The sequence below is a fragment of the Excalfactoria chinensis genome, chromosome 17 (assembly GCF_039878825.1).
Source record: "Excalfactoria chinensis isolate bCotChi1 chromosome 17, bCotChi1.hap2, whole genome shotgun sequence".
Taxonomy (NCBI): domain Eukaryota; kingdom Metazoa; phylum Chordata; class Aves; order Galliformes; family Phasianidae; genus Excalfactoria; species Excalfactoria chinensis.
Genome location: NC_092841.1, coordinates 3531371 through 3552215, shown reverse-complemented (window position 1 = coordinate 3552215; position 20845 = coordinate 3531371). Strand labels below are relative to the sequence as shown.

Sequence of the window (20845 nt, the reverse complement as noted above, 5' to 3'; positions counted from 1 at the left end):
TCCACCACTTCCTAAAACCTGCTACCAACATCTACAAAGTTACTCTTCCAAACATATCTTGAGCTCTACCAGGAACATTGCAAGCAATACCAAAAACCTTCCCTGGTTTTCTGTCAATGACACAGGAATGGAGCACAGCAAAATGGCAGGCAGCACTGACCCATTCATGCAGCTGCTCTTCTCAGCAATGCTGAGCTGCTTCCTGTTCCTACAGTGGTTTGCACTGAAGCACAGCACCGCTGCTCTGCTGTCTATCAATATCCACTGTTTAAAAACACCACCCCGTCAGCAGCTGAAATTAGCATCAGCCATAGAAACCTTCTGGGATTCTGAGGAGCTAAGAGCCCCAGACAGACCACGCACAGCATCAGGCTGAGCTTAAAATAGACCAGGCAGTTTGAACTCATTATTGATATACGCACACGCTGACCACACAGAGCAGCATCCAGGCCACGGCCAGCACTACACACAGCCCCAGACAAGAGTTCTGCCTCTCTGCTGCTTCTGCAAGGAAATCCTGCAACAGCAGCACTGCTGAGAAAAGCATAAACTTCCTGCAAAAACAGACGGGCTTAATATAGGAAGGGGAAAAGGAGGAGGAACTAAGGAAAATTCGGGATGGCTCTGCCTGCAGAAGATGCCCGTGGGCACAACATTAAGCACTTCATAGCCCAAGGAGGTTTTTTTTCCCCTTGGGGTGAGGGCTCTCTCTTCCTCTAGCCGATAGTTGCATGATCACTATTTTGAGACCTATAAACATATCTGGGGCTTAATTACACAAAGGGATGCCAGTCGACTTGACAAGTCTATCTGTGTCCTAAATGAAAGAAAAGTCTCCAGCAATTCAGTGCTTACCGCTAAGAAAGCAAACAAACACACAGCAGTGGGATAAACATCAGCTATTTTAATACAAATCAAAAAGCAACCATTCCTATCTCATAGAATATCCTGGGTTAAAAAAGACAGTAGGGATCATTTAATTTCAAGCCCCTGCTACCTGTAGGGTCACCAACCACCAGACCAGGCTGCCCAGAGCCACATCCAGCCTGGCCTTGAATGCCTTCAAGGATGGGGTATCTACTACATGGGTTCTCATTGGCAAGCTTCTGAAACAGAATCTCCTGATCGACATCTAAGTCGATGCGAATGTAGCTCTCAATTCCTTAAATGAAGGTGCATTTCAGAAGCAAACTGCAGAGAGCTGTTTATTACAAACGACTTCCACCTCCACAGCCCTCAAAGGCAAACAGTAAGGTCTAACTTTGCACACAGCAATCCGGGCACCCGGCCATAAACCAGCACTGCTGCAGCACAGATAACTGTTCTCACTCTGAGCCATCCTTGGCTGTAAACCCATAGGGAAGACATCCAGAACGCAGCCCTCGCCGCCACCAAAGCTTCCAATGTTTGATGAGCTTGAATTGCAACTACAGTTGGGGCTACAGCACTGAGAAATTACGGTGCTGGTTCACATCCAGAGCTAAGAGCAAAACCAACTGCGATGTTGATGCCTGCTGCTCTGAAGGGAAGACTTAAAGCACATCGAGCTCACAGACGTCTGCAGTGAAACTGAGTGCCCCTCCGTGAAGAAAGTGATGTCACATTTCAGGAAGAGACAAAAGAATCAGCAGTGCATTTTAAACTGCCGCTGCACTCTCAGCAAGAGATACCATCTTTGATAGCATCTCAAGCAGCTCCGTAAGCACTCTGTGCAGGAGAAGGCAGTTTGTTACTATGACCAAACTAGTGCAGGAGACATTAAAATGCATTAGTGGCAAAGCAGGAAACTGCACACACCAATGAGGTTTCACAAAGCACAGTTAGAACTGTTCACTGGAATCCAAGTGAAGTTAAGCACAATAAAGCAGTGATAACATAAGCAAAGGTACATTTTAATTACTGGATGTAGATATAAAACTAAGCCATGTCTTTGGTAGATATTTCTCACGAATAGACCAGAATCCCAAAGCAAGATCAAATAATACTCCCATTCCTCTGCTCTCACACATTAAGAACCAGCTTTCATTGCACCACCAGCATTTACCAGCTAAGAGACTGTGCAAAGCGCATAGATCATTTAACAACGCAATTTATTGTCACTTCTGGATCACCTTCCCATTCAATAAGGTGTTTATTTCTCTTCTAAACACTATTTGCTGGGGCTGATATCTTCATAACACAGCTGAACACCTCAAGCCGTTATCACCACCAGGCATCAGCTGATGCTAAATTGGCTCGACTGCAGCGTCACAGGCATTTAAGAGGTTTCCTTATCGTTCATCTTTAATACCAAAGGATCGACGGGCTCCTACCTGCAGCTTCTAGGCCAAAGGGAAACCTTCTAATGGTATTAACCATTATCTTGTCATCTGAATTTTAAACAATTAAAACAATAGCCCTTGTGTTGCACGTCTCCACTGCAACCAAAGATGATGAATGTTTAATCGCTCGCTTCTCACGTTCAAAGACCTCGCACAGAGCTCTGGTTATTGAACAAAACAAGCAAGGTGAATTCTACCTTCAAGCTGCCATACCTTCCAACAGCAGCAGAGAGGAGCAACAGTCTGCTTTGCTTTGCAAAGGTTTGGGCATTTCATTTCTCAAACTGCAGCTCTGGTAGCCGATACTATCCAGCAATTCTTTCCAAATGAAAGCCTCTTTTGACTAAAGCAAAGGATGGCTCCACCCCTGACCTCCTCCTTCAGCTTGTTTTGGAAAGAGGCCAGATGACAGCATTAGGAAAAGCGCTTGTTTATCTCGGCAGGGCCAGCTGCTGAGAGGAAATGGATGGAAGTTAACATCTTATCCGTTCCCACATTGGTTAAGTCTTAGCAGCTCAAACCGAAACCAAACCCTTCTTTGCTGGGGTTTAATAACAAACGGCCATTAAAAGAGAGGAGCTGTGTAAATCCCGACAGGGAGGAAGAATCCTTTCTGAATGAAGGGAACCAAAACCATAAATATACCCTCTCCTTCTTAGACTGCTGTAACACTACGCTTTCTGTAAGGTAGTTAGAGACAGGGGAAGATCTTATGCTTGGCAAAGCCTTCAGCCTAATCCCGGTTCGCTGTTGTTTGGCAAAGTATGGAACTTGGAAGCTCCGAGTGCTCCGCCTTTAGAAGCGCTTATGTGCCCAATTACGCTTAGGAAATGTCAAAGTCCTAGAAGGCCCGAGCATAAAAGAATAGTGCTTCCTTAAAGGAGAAACAAAAGGCAGATGGAAGTCAGGAAAAGCAAAGCTTGTTTCGTTAATAAGAAAAACTCATCGTGAAAATGGAGGAAAAAAAAAGAAAAGAAAAAAAGAGCCCTAAAATGAAGGCAAACAGCAGGTTTTGCATCCACCATTCCAGCCGGGCAGCACACACGGGATCGCCATCCCTCCTCCTCGGGAGGAGCCCGTGTGTGCGCAGCTCCGCGCCGCGGCCAAGCGATGCCCGGGGGCTGCAGCACAACGCTACGCGGGGAGCGTGAATCCGTCCGTACGCGCAGCGCTACGCGCTTGGCGTAACCCCTCCGAGGCGCACGGCTGCGGGAGGGAAAGAGGGAGGGAGAACTCTGCAGCAGAAAGGCCATGACGTAATAAGGATTACGGCTAAATTTAAACAGGCCGTGCTGCTGCGGGACGAGCGGCCTCTCAGCCACACGCTGCGGGCTGAGCAAGGGCTCAAGCAGCTAAAAAGTACGACTAGCAACGTAGTCAGAGCAAGGCACTGAGCTCCGAGGGCGTGCAGGTTAGCAATTAATTCCCACAACCAACCCTGCAACGCATTAAGGGATCCAACCTTCAATACAAGACAACCGCAACCCCCGGGGCTCCGTCACCTCCCCCGGGATTCGAACCCGCGGTTCCGTCCGCCGCACTTTAAGCAGGACCCCCCCCGCGGGTCCCGCAGCGCCCGGCGCTCTCACCTTGTGGTCTGCTCTGTGCGGGGCTCTTTGGCAGCTTTCGGGTCGGTCTCGCAGGGATGTCGTCTACGACGGAGGGGTCTGACAGCCGCGTTCCTTCCTTACGTTAAAGGTTGTCGGTTGTGTTGGTGAAGGTTGGTTTTTTTGTTTTAATCTCCCCCCCCACCCCCCTTTTATTTTTTTAACCCTCCCCCTTCTCTCTTTCCGTTAATTGTACCCGTAATTTCACGAATCGATGCGGAAAAAAAAAAAAAAAAAAAAAAAAATCTCAATACGGCCAAAAAAAAAATAATAATTAATAATAATTCTTAAAAAATTAAAGTTTCTTGTCGTCGTTTTGTCTATAACCCCTCCGAGGGGATAACGGCACACACACAGGGACGAGGCGCACAGACGGAGCGCTGCGAGCGGCGGATCCCGTTGGAGCGCAGCGCGGCTCAGTCCGTGCTTGGCGCACACGGTCCGCGTTGCAGAGAAGATCCGAACCGGGTCGGGAGGGGCTCTGCCGCTTCCCGGTAGGTTCAGTCCGAACGGAGAAACATCTGAAGGGAGGTGAAAAGTGCAAATCAAAACAGGACGGGAGAAAAGAAGCGAAATAAAGCGACGGTCCCGTCAAAGGAGCCCCCGAAACAACGAACACCGGAGCGCCGTTCAGCACAGCCCCTCCCGGGACGATCCGCAGCGCGGGGCCGCCCCGCAGGAAGCAGCGGGAGGCGACGATCCGGCGGAGTCCCTCCGGACGGGGGTTAATGGAGGAGGGGGGGAACGCAGCGGAGGTGCCCCCGGGTCGGGGGGTTCGGGCCGGGCTGCAGCAGCGGGTTGGAGGTGGGGGGGGGGGGGCCGCTCTCGGTGTCCGCTCAGTGCTGCTGAGCCGGGCCCCCGCTGCTCCTCCGCGCCGCCGATTCGGACGCCGCCACCTCCACCACCACCGCTGCCGCCGCCGCCACCTTCGTCGTCGTTGTCGTTCTAATCGCCGCCGCCGTCCTCGGTAGCACAGCTGCTGCCGCCGCGGCCATTTTGTTGCTAACTGACAAGAGCCGCGCCGGGCAGCGCGAGAGCGCGGGGAGGCTCCGCCGCGCGCCCCGCCCCGCCCAGCGCCGCTCTCAAACAGGAAGTGCGCCTCCCTCCATCCCCACCCCCCCCTTAACGGGCCCCGATCCTCCGCCCCGCGCGCGGACACGTGACAGGGGAGCCCCCGCCATATGCAAATGAGCGCCGCGGCCGCAGCCAGAGAGCGGAGCGAGCGGGTGGACTCGGACCAGCCCCCAACACCCCCCCCACCATCACCACCATCCCCCCGTGATCTCAGCTCCTGCCCGGTGGGGGTGGGGAGCACTGAGCAATGCAATGTGCGCTGTGCCCCCCCCCCCAGTGCTAACGGGTATCGGTGCGTGCACAGCCACCGCCGTGCACGGCAGCCACCCCCCCGTTCAAACAGCCATCGGGGCAAATGGGTATCAGTGCTTTTATAGCCCCCCCTCCCTCCTCGTGCAAATAGGCAGCGGTGCATTCCCGTGCAAACAGCGGCTGTGCCCCTCCCTGTGCCCACGGGCGTCATAACAAACAGCGGTCGGTGCATTCAGCCCTTTCCCCTCCCCCCCCCCCCCCAAACAAGCTGTGGCACCGTGGCCGATGGGGCATTCACACTCCATACAAATGGACCTTAGTGGCCATTTATATATAACAAAACAACCCTTTTCAAGCAGGTATTGGTGCATCCCCAACCCCCCCCCTCATCACACACACGCACTCCAACAAGCACCACGCTGCAAAAAGCTGGACGGCTGCACAGAGCGCCAGGAGAGGCTGTTGGGGGTTGGGGGCGGAGAGTGATGATTGGGCCCATTGCACCCCGAAGTGCTGCCGGGGCTGCACGGAGCAACACGCACAGAGCTGGCACTGAGCAGCTGGAGCCGCGTGTGCATGCACCTATGTGCATCTGCAGCTCCGTTACATACATGCATAGCAGAGGTGTTACATACACATGCATGCACTTTATGCACAGATATGCCTATGCATCGTGCACATATGCACCGCGTACATCTGCCCGTGCTCTGCGCACACCTATGCATGCACAGCACTGCTCGGGTTTGTCCTCCTGCACTCCCTCAGCTCCTCTCTCAGCACGTTCCCTGCAGGGCTGGCACCGGGCACCCCGGGGCTGTCCCATGGCCGCTGGAGGGAGCCCACATGGTGCCAGCAGCAGCGCCAGCACGGAGCAGCATTGCACAGCGGGCTCCTGCTGCTCGCACACACCGCTATCTCCCAGCACGGCGATGTGCAGACCCCACAACGTCAGAACAGAACAAACCTGAGGGTGATTTATGTACCAATACATTCACGTGGCCCTGGCACAGTCACCACAAGTGTGACATGAGCTCACCTGCTGACACAGCACCCACTGCACCCAAAGCACCATGGCCCCAAAATACTGTCTGTAAAAGTTCTCTCTAGTGATGCAATTATTCCCTTTATTTTAGAGCTGGTCTGTATTTTGGGGCAAGAGATAAAGGCATGTCTCTACGAACACGCTCCTACGTTTTCTCTATGCACCTGGATGTGAAGGTAGCTACGTACACTACCACTTCTGCACAATAACCCATTGCTGCCCAGCAATGCAACATCTGGATTCAATTCCCCCCCCAACCTGAGAGGCTCCAACCTGCATCTCCCATGGGGAGATGTAGCACGATGCTAAACAGCATCTGAGAAGGGAAAAACAAGGTATGTTTTATTCCTGCTCTCGGAGCAGAGCTATTGTATAAACAAGAACATGAATGTCCCCAGGCCAAGCAGCAAGCAAGGAAAGCATGGATCTCCCCTTCGTGCTGCGGCACACAGCAGCTGTGATAACACGTTCTGCCTGTTATCCACTGCTGCTTAACATCACACACAGCGTGCCCTGAGTGGAGGGGCAGAGCTCTGGCCCTATAGAGTGCTCTGGAGGAGAGGAGCCTCCCTTAGACAACTGGGTTCTGTCTTAGTCCCATAGAACCTTGTGTGTGCACGAGGAGCACCAGAGCTCTTTTCCTGATGCATTCATTGCTCTCCTTAGGGCAGACACTGCTTTGCAATGGGATTTTTTTGCAGCAGGTTCCCATTAATGACCGGGATAGCTGACCTCAGAAGGCAGCAATGAACCAGCCCGTGGCTCAAGGCAATGGGATAGGGTCACACCAGGGAAGATCGCAGTGCTGATAAGCACAGCCCTAAGCCAGGACCCAGCTGCTCCTTGGAATCCATCTCTGCTCCTTACACCACTCACGGAGCCACTGGGATGGCAAAGAATTTATCACCACCCACCCACCATCCCTAAAGTTTTATGGCAATATGGAACCATTAGAAATCCATTTTACAGAGGTATTAAAATAATGAAGGGGAGAATTAAGAGAGCAGCATGTTCCTTTGAAAACCTGCTGATCATAATATACAGCTTTAAAGAAAGTTATCGTGCAGTCCCCTTAAAGAAAGTTATCAATTAGTCACCGTATCCGACATTGGAAAATTGTTCCCTGAAGAGGATTTTAGGAGAAAAGCCATTGCCTAAGCAATGAATTCATCACTGGAGTTTGCCATAGCTGAGATGGCATGGAGAGAGACCAGAATCTTGGTAGCTCCTGGTGGGACTGGGACTGGGATTGGGACTGGAACTGGGATTGGGACTGGGACTGGGATTGGGACTGGAACTGGGACTGGGACTGGGACTGGGGCTAGGACTGACACTGGGATTTGGATTGGGAAGGCTCCTCATCCTGTATGGGCACAGGAAGGTTGGGGATGCTTCTCAAACCTGGAGAAAGCTCGATATTTCTGTGAAATTGGGATAAACCTTCCAAATACTTTGTTTTGACCCAAAAGTGCCTTCCTTGGAGCAGCACAAGGAGGCTGCATAGCCAGGGGACTTAGAGCCATGGGGATGACACAGCTTTGGGGCTGCATGGCCACAGGTCTGTATGGTTATGGGGTTAGTATGGCCATGGAGTTGGCATTGCTGCAGGTCTGTATGGCCTTGGGATTAGTCTGGCCATGGAGATGGTATGGCCATAGAGTTGCTATGGCCATGGTGTTCTTAAAGCTGCAGGGTTGGCATGGCCACGAGGCTGGTATTACCATAGGGTTGGTACAGCCATGGTATTGGTATGGCCATGGGGCTGCATGGCTGCAGGCACCCACTTGTCTCAGCTGGGAAGCACAGTGCAGCCCTGACACATTGCTGGGCTCTCCTGAGATCAACCAAACAAAAATATTTGTGTTTACTGTGGGGATTTGTCTGTGCATAATTATGCATTAGTCATTACGAGGACTACAGCAGAGTTTTACACATGTAAATATGTTCCACTAATTAGACAGGGCTGCCGTGGGTTGGGTTCTCTCTGCAGCCCGATCCCGAACTCAGCAGAGCAGAGCTGCCTGAGCCCGGAGTGTTCTGAGATACGTTAAACCAACCCTTGTGGCTTTGTGCTGGAGCCCCACTGTGCTCAGTGCACAATGCAGCAATGCAGCCTTCAGCTGCTCTCTCCTGCACCTGCCCCTGTGGGCAGAGATACTCCGCAGATCACACGCGTAAGGCATTATTTCCTCCCAAAACATTTTAAGTGCAGCAGCTTTCAGTAATCTTCCGGCATCTTCTCCTATGTGTGACAGCCTATTAATGCCATTTGCATGAGAAGTATACAAGAAATCATTCATGCACAGTTTAGGACAGGTTCTTTTCTGGATGGAAATCTGCAGCCCTCCATCACAGCCACCCAAATGGGTACAAGGGAAAGCACTGGGCACCAAACTCATCACCCCCATGCCTGCTGTATGGGATGCAGTCAGCCCAAGGCTGGAGCAGCGTGGCTCTGCTGTCTGCAGTGCAGCACATCTCAGGTGCTTTGTGCCCTCACAACTTCCACTGGGTAGCTCTGGTTGCTCAGAAATCAGCCTGAAATCCAGGTTGCTGTGCCCAGAACCTCTGCTTTCTTGCACGAGTGGCTGTGCATGGAACCAGCACCAATGATTTCCTTGTTCCTGATTTACCAGACATCTCAGGCTTCTGTGTCCATAACACCTGCTTCTTCCCACTGACCCTCCCTTGGTCTGGGAAACAACATTTACCATAGCAGGATGCAGAACTCCTGCAGACTCTGCATGTACTGGGAAAGAAATCAGAAGGAGTGTTCTGCAGTGCATGGCAGCACCGGGCTGCTCCACATGGCCCCATCACCACCACTGCTCACCCAAACACCGCGGCCATGCAGAAAGAGAGCTTCTCGTGTGCTCATTTCCTCTGTGACAGCTGAGATCTGTGCTTGTTGCTCACCTGCGTGTGATCTCGGTGGGGGTGCACCTTCTGAGCGCTGATGTATCACGCCGAAGTCACGCATTCCCAGGCTGCTGTTTGATGCTCATAAAGAACGTCATTCCGAACGCGTTGCCTAAACAAGAATTAATTGTGTTCCAAATTCAGGTTAACGAATGCTGTAAGAAGCTGTCTTAGGGGAAATAAAAGGAAAAGGAAAAAAAGAAGCCAACACGGGCGCTAATGATCAGAGCAAAGCCCCGACGTTGGGAGGACTGGGTCTCTGTGGAAGCAGGTTACTCATCATTTCCAGCAGATACATGCCCGCGTTGCAAGATGTTTATTCTGTACTCTCTGAAGTGGTTAATCTACATGTGGAGCAATGGAAAGGTGGCTTATTAGGCTAATTGTTAATAATAATAATAATAACAACCTGACGTGAACTACTGTGAGCAAATATTTAAAAGCAGGCACGGAGGGAGGTGAAAACAAACACCATCTCAGTTTTGTATGGGGTTTTCCCCCCTAGAAATCAAAGAGCCGTATGGTTCACGTGGCACCTCCGGGCGTCGGGCTGTTCATTACCGCCACATAACTCCGCCATGCAGAACTGGATGGATGGAAAGGTGACTGGGAAGGCGCCCAGGGACACGCTAATGATCCACAGAGATGTCCCCTCCACCAGGACCCGGTGCCACGTTGTCACTGGGAAATGCTTTGCATTGGGGAAGGAGATGTCAGCGCCGAGTGGTGCCGCGATGGCGAAGCCCAAGATGGAAAAATAATTGCATGCATGTTTTTTAATACAACAGGATTCCCCCAAGCTCATTAAAGCAGATGGAAGTTTTAGAACCTGTATTACTTTAAAAATTAATTTACAGCTGTGGGGCTTGGCGGCCCAGAGAACATTAAAATGATCAATCCGGAAAGGTGATGTGAGCAGAAGGGAGGATTGCGTCGGTCACAACATGGCTTGCTGTGAAGCACGGAGATGTTAGGTTTTGTTTGAGCCCCTCCACGGTTCCCTCTGTGCTGTTGTTTCCAGGCTTAACCCAGATTCCAAACCATCGTAGCAAATTATTAAGATTTTCTCCCTAATGACGTGTGATCTCAAAACAGTGCTGGTGGCTCTGCTGTATCTGAGCCAGGCTACAGGACAAGGAGATGAGGTGCTGAACATCCATGGGGCAGCAGCAGGATGTGCTCTGGGGAGGTCCAGGCACTCCAAGTGGGGCTGCAGAAGGAAACTGAGCAAAGTGAGCCCAACCCTGGGGATGCACCGTTCTCCCCTTCCTGCAGCCTTGCTCATGCATCTATTGTGATGTGCAGCTGGTTTCCTCCCCATACCCACCAAATTAACTTCCCCACCAAATTAGTGCCGTTCCTTCACTGCCCAACCCGGACGGAGCAAGGCACATTCTCTGTCGTGCATGGGGCTGCAGGCTCCCATTGAGGGCTCAGGGCAAACAAAGCCCCCATTCAGTGCCTGGCTCCTCTGCTGTCCCTTTGAGCCCAGGCTGCTTTCTTTTTATTCTTTTCTTCAACATTGTTGGTTAATTTCATTGACAAAATTCATAACTCAGGGCTGGAGAGCTCGCTGCTATTCAGCTGCTGGGGGTTTTGTTTCCATGCTCCATTCTGCCCCACTCCCACCTCCCCCACAGTGCCACATAGGGAATGGAGCCCTGAACAAGCATTTGGAGGTTTTCAGCTTTTGGATGGAGAAGGAAAAGCAATCAGGCAGAATGTGAACCCAAACCATAAGTGCAGGAGGGCTGGAATCACACACCATAACCAATTGTTACATGTGCAGAACCCAGGAGCTGTTTGGGCACCATAATGGTGTGTGAGGCAACAACTCCTGTATTTTCTTTGCACTGCCCCTGCATGGAGTTGGCAGTGCTGGTTTGCAGGCTCAAGTCAGGATCTGGGTGCTTTGCATTGGTGCAGCCACAGGGGGAAACACCCCCCAATGCTTCAACACTGGGAGCATCTCAGCTGTGGGGTCAGCATGTCTGTAGTGCTCCCGGCACAGAATGGGCCCACATCCCAACATGTGGGGGCTCTGCAGCCCTGACCCCACAACCACCCATAGGCTGCAATCCCCACACTGAACCAACTGAATCGCTACTCTTGAAGCCAGCAACAATGAATGACCCACAGGATTCTCTCCCAGATGCCTTTCACTGCCTGAGTGCCCCATGACCAGCACCTCCCTGTTTTCTATGGTCACCCACTAAGCACTGCCAGCCCCTTCTGCCACGTACAGATTGCACCGCATTGAGTCTTTTTATATACCAGAATACCTTCCTCCCTCATCAAAGGTCAAACTTAGATCCAATTTCAGCCAGGAGGGAGACGTCTGTCAGACAAGCGCTAATCACTGTTTAGTATTCATATTCACCTATTAGAAGCTCCGTGCTGTAAACATGTCTATGAATTAACAAGGCATCTGGCCTCTCTTGTACAATATGAGCAGCTTGGAGCATGAAGTGTCTGCAGAAAAGAAGAAGTGCCTTCCATCTGTCTCTCCCAAATATCGCTGCCATCACCAAAGCAAACAGAGCCGCCTCCCGGCACGTGCTGCTGGAGCTGGGGAGAAGGCAGAAGGAGGAAGGGAAAATGTGGGGTTGGCTTCCTGCAAATGATTCGGGGTGGCCCCATATGGGGCACCAGTGACCAAAAGGAGGTGTCAGTACCACCATTCAGGTCACCAGGCTCCTTCCATCCATCCTTCTGCTGCAGAGAAGCTGTTGGAAAGCAGTTGGGCTCCTTGCTGGGTTTTGTCCTGACAAAATCAATGGGGAGCACTATCCCCATCCCCAGAGTGGGCACAAGAAAACCCTTCAAGCATGAAAGCTCATTTACCAGGAGCTCATCCCCTCGTGTTCGGAGATATGGAACACAGAAAAAGCATGACAGATTTGGGTATATTTTAACTGAATGACGGTCCACTGGGGGGACTGAGCAAACACCACAAACATTCTTTCCCTTCCCATTGAGGTCGAGGGGATGGAGCTGGGTTTCACAGGGTGGTTCCCATCTGCAACCTCCCATCTTCCCTCCCTCAGCGGAGGTACACACAGAGCCCAAACAAAGGCTGTGTCCCTGAGTTTGCTCTGTTGGCAGTGAGCGCAGCAGAGCCGCAGCCGCGCACAGCAAAACGCGGCTCCGTTAAAAATATTCTGTTTAATTGATTTTCTTAAAAAATCTATTATGCTGCTCTCGGCTCGGCTATTGATCCGCAGCGCTGGAGAAGTAATGAAGAAGCCTTCAAATCAATAAGGCCAAAGTATATCTCAAACTGTATCTGCTCCAGCAGCACAACGGGGACGTGGCTGGGCAAATTCCCCAGATGGGGCTATGGGAGCGAGCAAACCCCTCCTGATGGCAGCCGAGATTTATTTCTATTGGCATAAACATAACTAATGAAACCCCGATGACTCTTCCCTTCCGTGAGAGCTGATAATATATCGCAGCGCTCACAATGAAATGAGCAAGAACACATTTGCAAAGCAGGGGGAAAAAAAAAAAGAAAGAAAGAAAAAAGAAAGATAAAAAAAAAAAACCCTCTGTCAACCAATTTTCTTCCCTGTGCCCTTGGCTCTCCTCCACCCCCTTCCCCACCAGGATAATATTTCTCCTCGGAGCTGCTCATGGGTTTCAGTGAGGCTTTCAGAACTCTCCGAGGCTGAGTTTGAGTTTTTCTTTCATCCCTTGCTGTCAGCACACGGCGGGTTGGCAGCTAAACTTCACTGATAGTATTGTTTGGGGCTAACAGCCTTATCTTATCTCGGTTGTATTATTCATATTACCTTCGATAAGCCACCCGGGGCTGCACACAAGCAAGACTCAAGGCGGTGCCCTTGTTAAAGTTCAGCACCTATCTGCTGTAATGAGAGCGGCACTGAGCTGAGAGCACGGCTGGCACCTTCCATCCGGGAGCCCCCCCAGCAGCACCATTAAACAGTACCACCACTTTTCCCCTCCCTAAACATACAGTCCTATGACAACATTCTGGCTGGTAGACTTGTGGTTGTCTGGCTGAAGAACCATTATATTCAGACGAGAGCTCTCAGACTGTGGTCTCCCACCACCATGCCCACTAAGGCACATCCCTCAGTGCCACATCTCCACAGCTTTTGGACACCCCCAGGGACAGTGACTCCACCACCCCCTTGGACAGCTGTGCCAATGATGAGCCTGGATGCAGGAGAGCAGCAGCCAGGACTGCAATTCCTATTGAGCACTGCTGGTTGTGCTTTCCTAACCCAGAAGGCCCCCAGCACCACACAGACCCTGTGCTGGAGCCTCTGAGCACTTCAGGCACTCCGAGCCAGCAAATTAATCTCCTTCTTTTTCTTTTTTTCTCCGAAGTTTAAAAATATGGTAATGCAATTAGTGGCTTTGGCAGGCTAATGAAGCCACTTTAAACCCCCGCAAAAAATACCATTAAAAGAGAATGCTTAAGAGCCTCTTCAAACTTTCCAAAATGAGAAGTACGTTCATGTGCACAAGATGCCAATCTAGTCTCCTTTCTCCAAGGTTCAAGATTAATTAGGGACTTGTTTAGTGCATGAATGAGGAAACAAATGAACTCTTGGATCGCAGAGCACTGGAACCAATTTTTTAATCATATTTTTTTTCCTTTACAATTACATCCCTATCAAGAAGGTCTTCATTTGACTTTCTGTCACGGGGCCACATCATGTCAGGTATCCACTATGAGTGCTCAGCTTTCAGCCAGAGATTGAACAATATACTTATTTAACACAGCGCTAATGCATTAAAATGCTGCTGTGTTTTCATAATAAACACACATAACCCTTTCTTCCAGACTCCCTCAAAACAAACGACTTTGAAAAGACCAACAATATCTTCCCCAGCACAAAGGCAGGCTGGATATTTAAAGATTACCTTCGAGAAATGTATTAATGCCTGAGAGAAGAAGCGCCATACAATGGAATGCGATTACCAAGGTAAGCAATAATAGATATGAAGAGAGCGAATATGTTTGAGACTAATTGTTAAAGAATGAGTTTTGCATGTTTAATGGAGGAGAAAGGAAGCTGCTCTGCATGGTCGGTGAGGGCTAGATTTGGTGGATCCCATCACAGGAGGGCTCAGATTTAGGTGTAAACCATCCCCATCCTAACCCAGTGCTGGGGAAGGGATGGGAAACACATAACGATGACTGGCAGCTCTGCTCACTCCTTCACATTAGCACCCATTTATCATTAAGCAGACCTCTGCCAGGGCGAACTGATAATGTTTTCCTAAGTGGGAAGGCAAGGGTATAATTTTCATAGCTGATTTGTTCATTTCTCTCCCTGCCGTGTCCTCTGAGCAATTGCGAATCAGACCCGTGCTTCCCAGGACACACTTCTGTGGGCATTTATGAATAAAGGATCACGTCACCTCTTGACCACACTCCCTAACCTCGGCACTGCCGGGCAGTGTAATAAAGTCCCCGCAATGGATACTCCTGATGGAGAGGGCAGGCCGAGCAGTGATTGCACTCATTACTTCCATCACATTAGCAAAATTGTAAGATAGATGGGGAGGAGGAGGGTTTTACTCCAGTCCACATCCCAACGGCTTGCCAGTCACTATAGGAGCTCTTTGGGCAAGCATAAAGCAATACCACCTCTGTCATAAAGCCTGGCACATCAGGAGGAACCAGGAACGATAGTGCTGCAATAACAGCACTTCATTAGCCAGGCGAGGCCACGTTTTCAAAGGAGCAGAAGAATACAGAGAAACGCCTACAGCTGGACTCTAAATAACCAGGTTAACTGCTGGCTGCACGCACAAACCCTGCTGCCCTGAACCCTGCTGCTCTGATGGAGTTTTAATAGCTCCTGCAATAAAAAGCAGTGAGTCCCAGCAGAAGGCTCTCCATTTACTCAGAAGGATGGTGGGCAATTCCTGCATGCAACACGTTCTCCCTCTGCAATGTGTCCTGCTCCTACCTGCAGCTGGGGGAAGGCAGGGCACAGCATCACCTGTGTTCAGATGTGCAACACAGCGGCACAGGAGTTGCAGTGCACAGAGCAGGGTTAAACCATACACGGGTCCCTGCACACACCTTGCCTTCTGTTCAGCATCTCAGCCTTGCTCTCAGCCCTGGTGGTTGTTCTTCCTTTTCCCCTTTCACTTTTCACTGCCCCTTTGCGTGACATTTCCATGCATTAATGCAGCAGTGTGTTTTTCTGCTTTGCAAATGCAGGCTGGAAAAAAACCACCAACCTTTCCTATTTAAATAGAGCCGCGTGGCAGATGACATCCCTTGAAAACACTTTGAGTCACACTAAGCTTTGTAGGTCCTCTCATTTTCTTTACAGATTGGTTAAAGGTGTGCGTGCTGCAGCAGCCTGGGGACAAAGGGGGACAGAGGGACATTGGTGGCTTCAGGCTCTGTCCCAATCATGCCACAACCACAGCAACAGGTCTCTTTGCTTCTAACTAACGTGGGGGCTGGGAGAGCAGAGCAGCAGGAAGAGCGGAGCGAGGCAGTGAACCGTGCAAAGGATTTCTTTTTGTTTGCTGCCTGCACTCAGTTGCAATCCGTGCAGAGGTTGCAGAGCACTACAGTGCTATGCAACCCCATGCAAGGCTAAGGAACACCTTCCCATGTCCTTCTTCCCTCCCCATCACTGCACCTATAACACTACACAGTGCGTGGCATCTCTGCCAGCATCACACCCATCATAGGCTAAAATCCATTTGCACGATGCCAGCCTAGCAGGGGCAGACCAAGGCAACACCAGCTCCCTGCACGTCTGGCACAGTGTGAGCACTGCTGGCGTGAGTGCCAGCACTATGCAGACATGGCTTCAAACCCAGTTTTCCAACAGCAGACAATTAAAAATAAATCATCAACAAAACTGTTCAACAAGTGGTGAAATGAACAAAGACCTCACCTTCCTGTGTGACAGCCAACTTCAGTGGGTGTCAGAGAGAAATACACAGTTTGCACTGAACTGGGAGTGGGATGCTAACAAAGCAAGCTGCAGCAGAGCTGCCCCACTGAGTAGCCAGCACAGGTCAGTAGGGACTGGTGGGGACCTATGGGGTTTTGTTTCCCCAAGTGTTCCACATACACAGGGCTGAAGCAGTGAAGAAGTCCCCGCTTTCGTTCAACTGATCCAGCACTGTGCGTTGGGAATTAGAGAACTGGAATGGGGTAGGAAGAAGCACGAGCCCCTTGCAGCTCCTCACAGGATATATGGGGACAGAGGTGTACCCTGGCAAGTGCAGGGTGTGTGGGAGGAGCGAGGTGTTAGAACAGGGAGCAGCCGGCATCCAATATTCCACCATGTCACCTCCTACCCACCCTATCCCAGTGACAGTGCCATATCCCCAGGTGAACCCAGAGCTGTTCCCAGCAAGGCAACTGATGGAGAAGGCAGCATTTTAACAACGCTAAAGGGTTTCCAGCCACTTAAAATCAAATCCTGGCAGGTGCTCTTGGCTTGCAAGAGCCGCTTGGGCACGGCCCGGCCCCTCCATCTTCTGTACAAAATCACATCTGACAAATCTAAAGCAAGAGAAAATCGAGGCCTGACTATGAAGGACAACATCAGGCCAAGCCTGTTAAATTATCTCCCCCCTTTCTGTCATGTCTCATTTGCTCTTGAGCTGTCAGATCCCACCCCTCATTGCTGGCTCCACTGCCCTGTGCTCCATCCCCCACCTCCTGCTCTCTCCACACCCATCAGCAGGGCTCCCCACACACATTCCAGTATCCCCACCACATCCAAGCTGCAGGGGCTGCAGGCTCCAAACATTGCTCAGGGTGGGCAGTCTGAGCAGAGCAATGCCCCAATAAGCTTCTATTCTGAATCAGTGGGAGCGCTGTTTGTTCCAAATGGGAACATGCAGGGAAATGGGTTGCGGATGGTTTCAGAAGCAAACCCTCTGCGTGCAATAGCAATCACGTTTCCTAATGTTAATTTATTATCTCACCTCTCCAAAGCACTCTGCAAGGTTTTATCCTGTTGGAGGGAGGAAATCCGTCCCCCTGTTTTTCCCAAGCTTACAGAGAGGTGAAGTATTGATTGATCCTAATCAGAAAACGCCAACCAGAAAATGGCAAGAGCTGCTCCTATTTAGAGTTCATTCTGCATTCATCTGGTGGGAAAACCAGATGGTTATCAATTATACATGCAAATGGGAGATGTCCAGTGATACCCACACCTTCCGTGGCAGCCTCCCCAGTTCCAACCACCTCTGGGTTCAAAGTCCATGTCTTTGTGCATTTTGCTCTTTCAAGTAAATAAGCAGAAATCTCTTACACAACCCTCATCACAGAACCAGCACCACTTTCATATTAGGAGAACGTCTGGTTGCATTTTAATCTCAGGAAGTAATGTGGGCATTTGTCATCTCCAATCTCCCCTTTCTGCCACTGTCCATGGTGCTGGGAGCCGTGAAATTGCTGCTGCTGGGGAGCACGTTGGGGCCAGGTTGGGTTTGGGACATGGTTAGAAGGTAATACTGGTGGTAGGGGGATGGTTGGACTAAATGATCTTAGAGGTCTTTTCCATCCTTAATGGTTCTATGATTTGGAGCTGACACCACAGCCCCGTGCTAGCAGGTAGCAAAACCCGCGTGCGAGCAGATTGCTTCAAACCCAGCGCTTTCTCTCAGATTCTCATTTGCTTTGCCTTTCATGCTGCTTTCTCATCTATAAAAGGGGAATCAGGGGGAAAAGAAAGGGAAGAAAAAGGCACACGAATACCTGAACATCTTTTTTATATACCTGCCACTGCTGCCACTCAGTGCTGGATCTGAATAAAAGCAGATGGGAGGGAGGTGGGGAAGGATGAATAGCATTTCATGCCCTGTAGTCAGACATCATTGCAGGTGGGAGCCGAGTGGGGCTGGGCAGCACATCCTGCTGGAGCTGTGCTTTGAAGGCTGGGCTCTAATTTCTAGGCCGCAATTACTGCACTGGTAATGGTCTGTCAGGAAATGGGGCCACCCAATGGGAGCGTAGATGGGCAGGCAGTCCCAGGGTACCAATGGGGTGTGGCCTGGGGCTCACAGTTGGGTCCAGCTGTGTGGGCTGGGGTTGTGTTGTTCCGCAGCCATTCCCACTGCTCTGTGACAGTAACAGGGCCTAAGAGAACAGCATGGAGCTGCATCAGGGGAGGGTCAGGTAGGGCTGAGGGAAGAGCTCTGCCTTTGAGGGTGATGGGCACAGTCCCAAGCTGATAGAGCTCAGGGAGCTCTGGGACACAGCTCTCTGACATAGGATTTGGGTGGTACTTCATGAGGCAGGAGATTGACTTGGTGATCCTTGTGGGTCCCTTCCAACTTGGGATATCCTGTGACTATGACTTGGGGCTCTGGTCCCATGAAGCACTGACTGTTATGGGAGAGACTTCCAAAAAGCACAGCACAGCAGTCACTTTTGAAAGTTTGCCGATGCTATCCAACAGAACCATGATCAGGGGTTGGGGAAGAAATGGGATCCCTTTTTCTACCTCCCTGATGGCTGTTCTGCTCTGAGAATGGGTGACACCCAACCCATACCACTGCCTCCAGGTGGGATGTGCTGCTCTTCTGCTCAAATCCAAACTGCTTACCACAGTTCTGAAACACTTCTAGAGAACCTAAACCTGTATCCAGGCACCCAGCCAGATTTGCAAAAGAAGACCTGTTAAGGTGCTTTGAGAAATGCCTTTGGGGATTAAATTGGATTCAAAACTTCCAACAAGTGAGTGCTGCAGCTGCAAAGGAGTGGGTGATGTCAGAAGCCTATGTGCACATGAGAGCTGCCCTGCTTGCCATGGGTTCCCAGGGAGGGGGAACCCCCCCCTCCACCCCTTTATTCCCATTTTCCTTGGTCAGGTCTCTCTCTGTGCCCTCCAGCCCAACTCCCTTCCCCTCACCTCGCTACACTGCCATATCCATAGCAAATTCATCCTTCTCCACTCTGAGAGCTGCCCGCACTTCATTAAATATCTTAAAGGTGCTAATGACTTTTTAAAAAAGACCCAAACTGTCTGATGTTTTTCCAGCTCATTTCCTGCTGCTATCTCCCCAAATCCAGTGGACAGTAATGACACGTCTGAGGCAGAAAATGGGATTATGATGAACAGAGCGAACACCGCTGATATGTGGACAGCATTAAACATTTGCAGCCTCTCTTCTCTACCTTTCCCTTCTGCAGGTAGATGAGTGATCCCACTGCATCCCCTTGCACTGACTCTGCTGAGCTGTGGCTCACCCAGAGGGGATACAAAGCTTTTTGGCACTGCATAGAAGTGTGAGTTTTGCCAGGGAAGCACTGTTTATCTGTCCAGAAGCAAACTGCTAGATAAAGCCACATTCCTTTTCCCCTCTTGTAAAGGTGGCTAATATAAAGATGTTAACAAAGATGATGGTAAATATACAAAGGTTATATGCAAAGGAAAACTCACCAGTGTTGATGCCTTGGCTGAGGAAGCTGGGGCAGCCTTCACTGAGGAGCAATCTCCAAGAGATGCTGCCTCAGTGGGGGGGTCAGCCCTTAAATGAGGTCTTAGAGGAGGTGGAGTCGAGTTCCATCCCTTCTGGGAGCACAGCTTCATCACTCTCACCTGTGCTCCTGCAGCTGACCCAACACTTGCCTCAGCTGATTAATCAGAGGTTCAGGCTGTGATTACCAATTTCCCATACACCTCTGTAAAGTGCTGCTGGGATGCTCATGGCTTGTCCTGGGACAGACATTGCTAACACTTATAAGAGAGAGGGACCTGCTGGGTCTGGTACTTCAGACACACAGGTTTGGGGTCTCTATAAGGAAAAGCAGCAAGGAGGTAGGAGAAGACTTGGGATTCTTCTCCTCCTGGTAGAGAACTAAACTCACTCCAGAGCTGAAGGAAATGCTGTCATAAAGCCCAGCAAGGAGAAGCCACTAGGTTTCCCATCACTGCAGTAGTCAAGGTCCTTTCAAATGCATAAACCATGTGCTTGCATTGGGAAAGTTCCCTCCAAGTCAAATGATTTTAAAAGACTTTACGATTCTGTGATTCTATGATGCTTTGATTCCATGATCCCATGATCCTATGATTCTATGATTCAATGGTTTCGTGATCCTATGATTCTATGCAGGGTATGCTGCAAGACGCCCCAAAACCCAAAAGGGTTATGGAGAGCTCAGCTGAGGCTATGGGCATGACAACCTGCTCATGCTCCTAGAGCTGGTACATGCTCGGGAGATGAGTATTTCTTCTAAAAACTGGATGTGAGCCCCACATCATGTAGATGACACCCACAGTTCCCCACCACCACGGCCAAGCCATCCCTGGAGCTCGTAACCATTCCATGGAACCAATGCCCCCAGTTTTGCCATGGTGGGCAAATGCGTTGGAAGAGTTAAACAAAACTAAAGGCTGCTTCTTCCCTGCTGCCCGCTCCCCTCCCCGCAGATCCCACCAAGATTGCAGTTCTAAAAAGCACTCACTTAAATGTGGGAGGAAGATTGCCTGAGCTTTCATGCGTTCACTGCTAGATTGTATTGTTGCTGCTTTTAACATGTTTCGCTCAGTTAAATAGTAACTGATGACAGCTACGGTGCTGAAATCCTTTGGTGTTTTTATCGTGGATTTTATATATATATATCTTATAAAGAACAGCACACTGCAAGGCCTCTTTCCATATCA

General features: G+C 50.4%; 1 protein-coding gene across 6 annotated transcripts in view; it reads right to left on the bottom strand.

Moving 5' to 3' along the window:
- Positions 1–5001, bottom strand: part of TNRC6C (trinucleotide repeat containing adaptor 6C) — a 78875-nt gene extending 73874 nt beyond the window's left edge. For all 6 annotated transcript variants that reach the window (XM_072351597.1, XM_072351598.1, XM_072351599.1 and 3 more), the window contains exon 1: positions 3911–5001. The gene's annotated coding sequence lies outside the window, so the exon portion shown is untranslated. The remainder of the gene's footprint in view (positions 1–3910) is intronic.
- Between the last annotated feature and the right edge of the window lie 15844 nt (positions 5002–20845).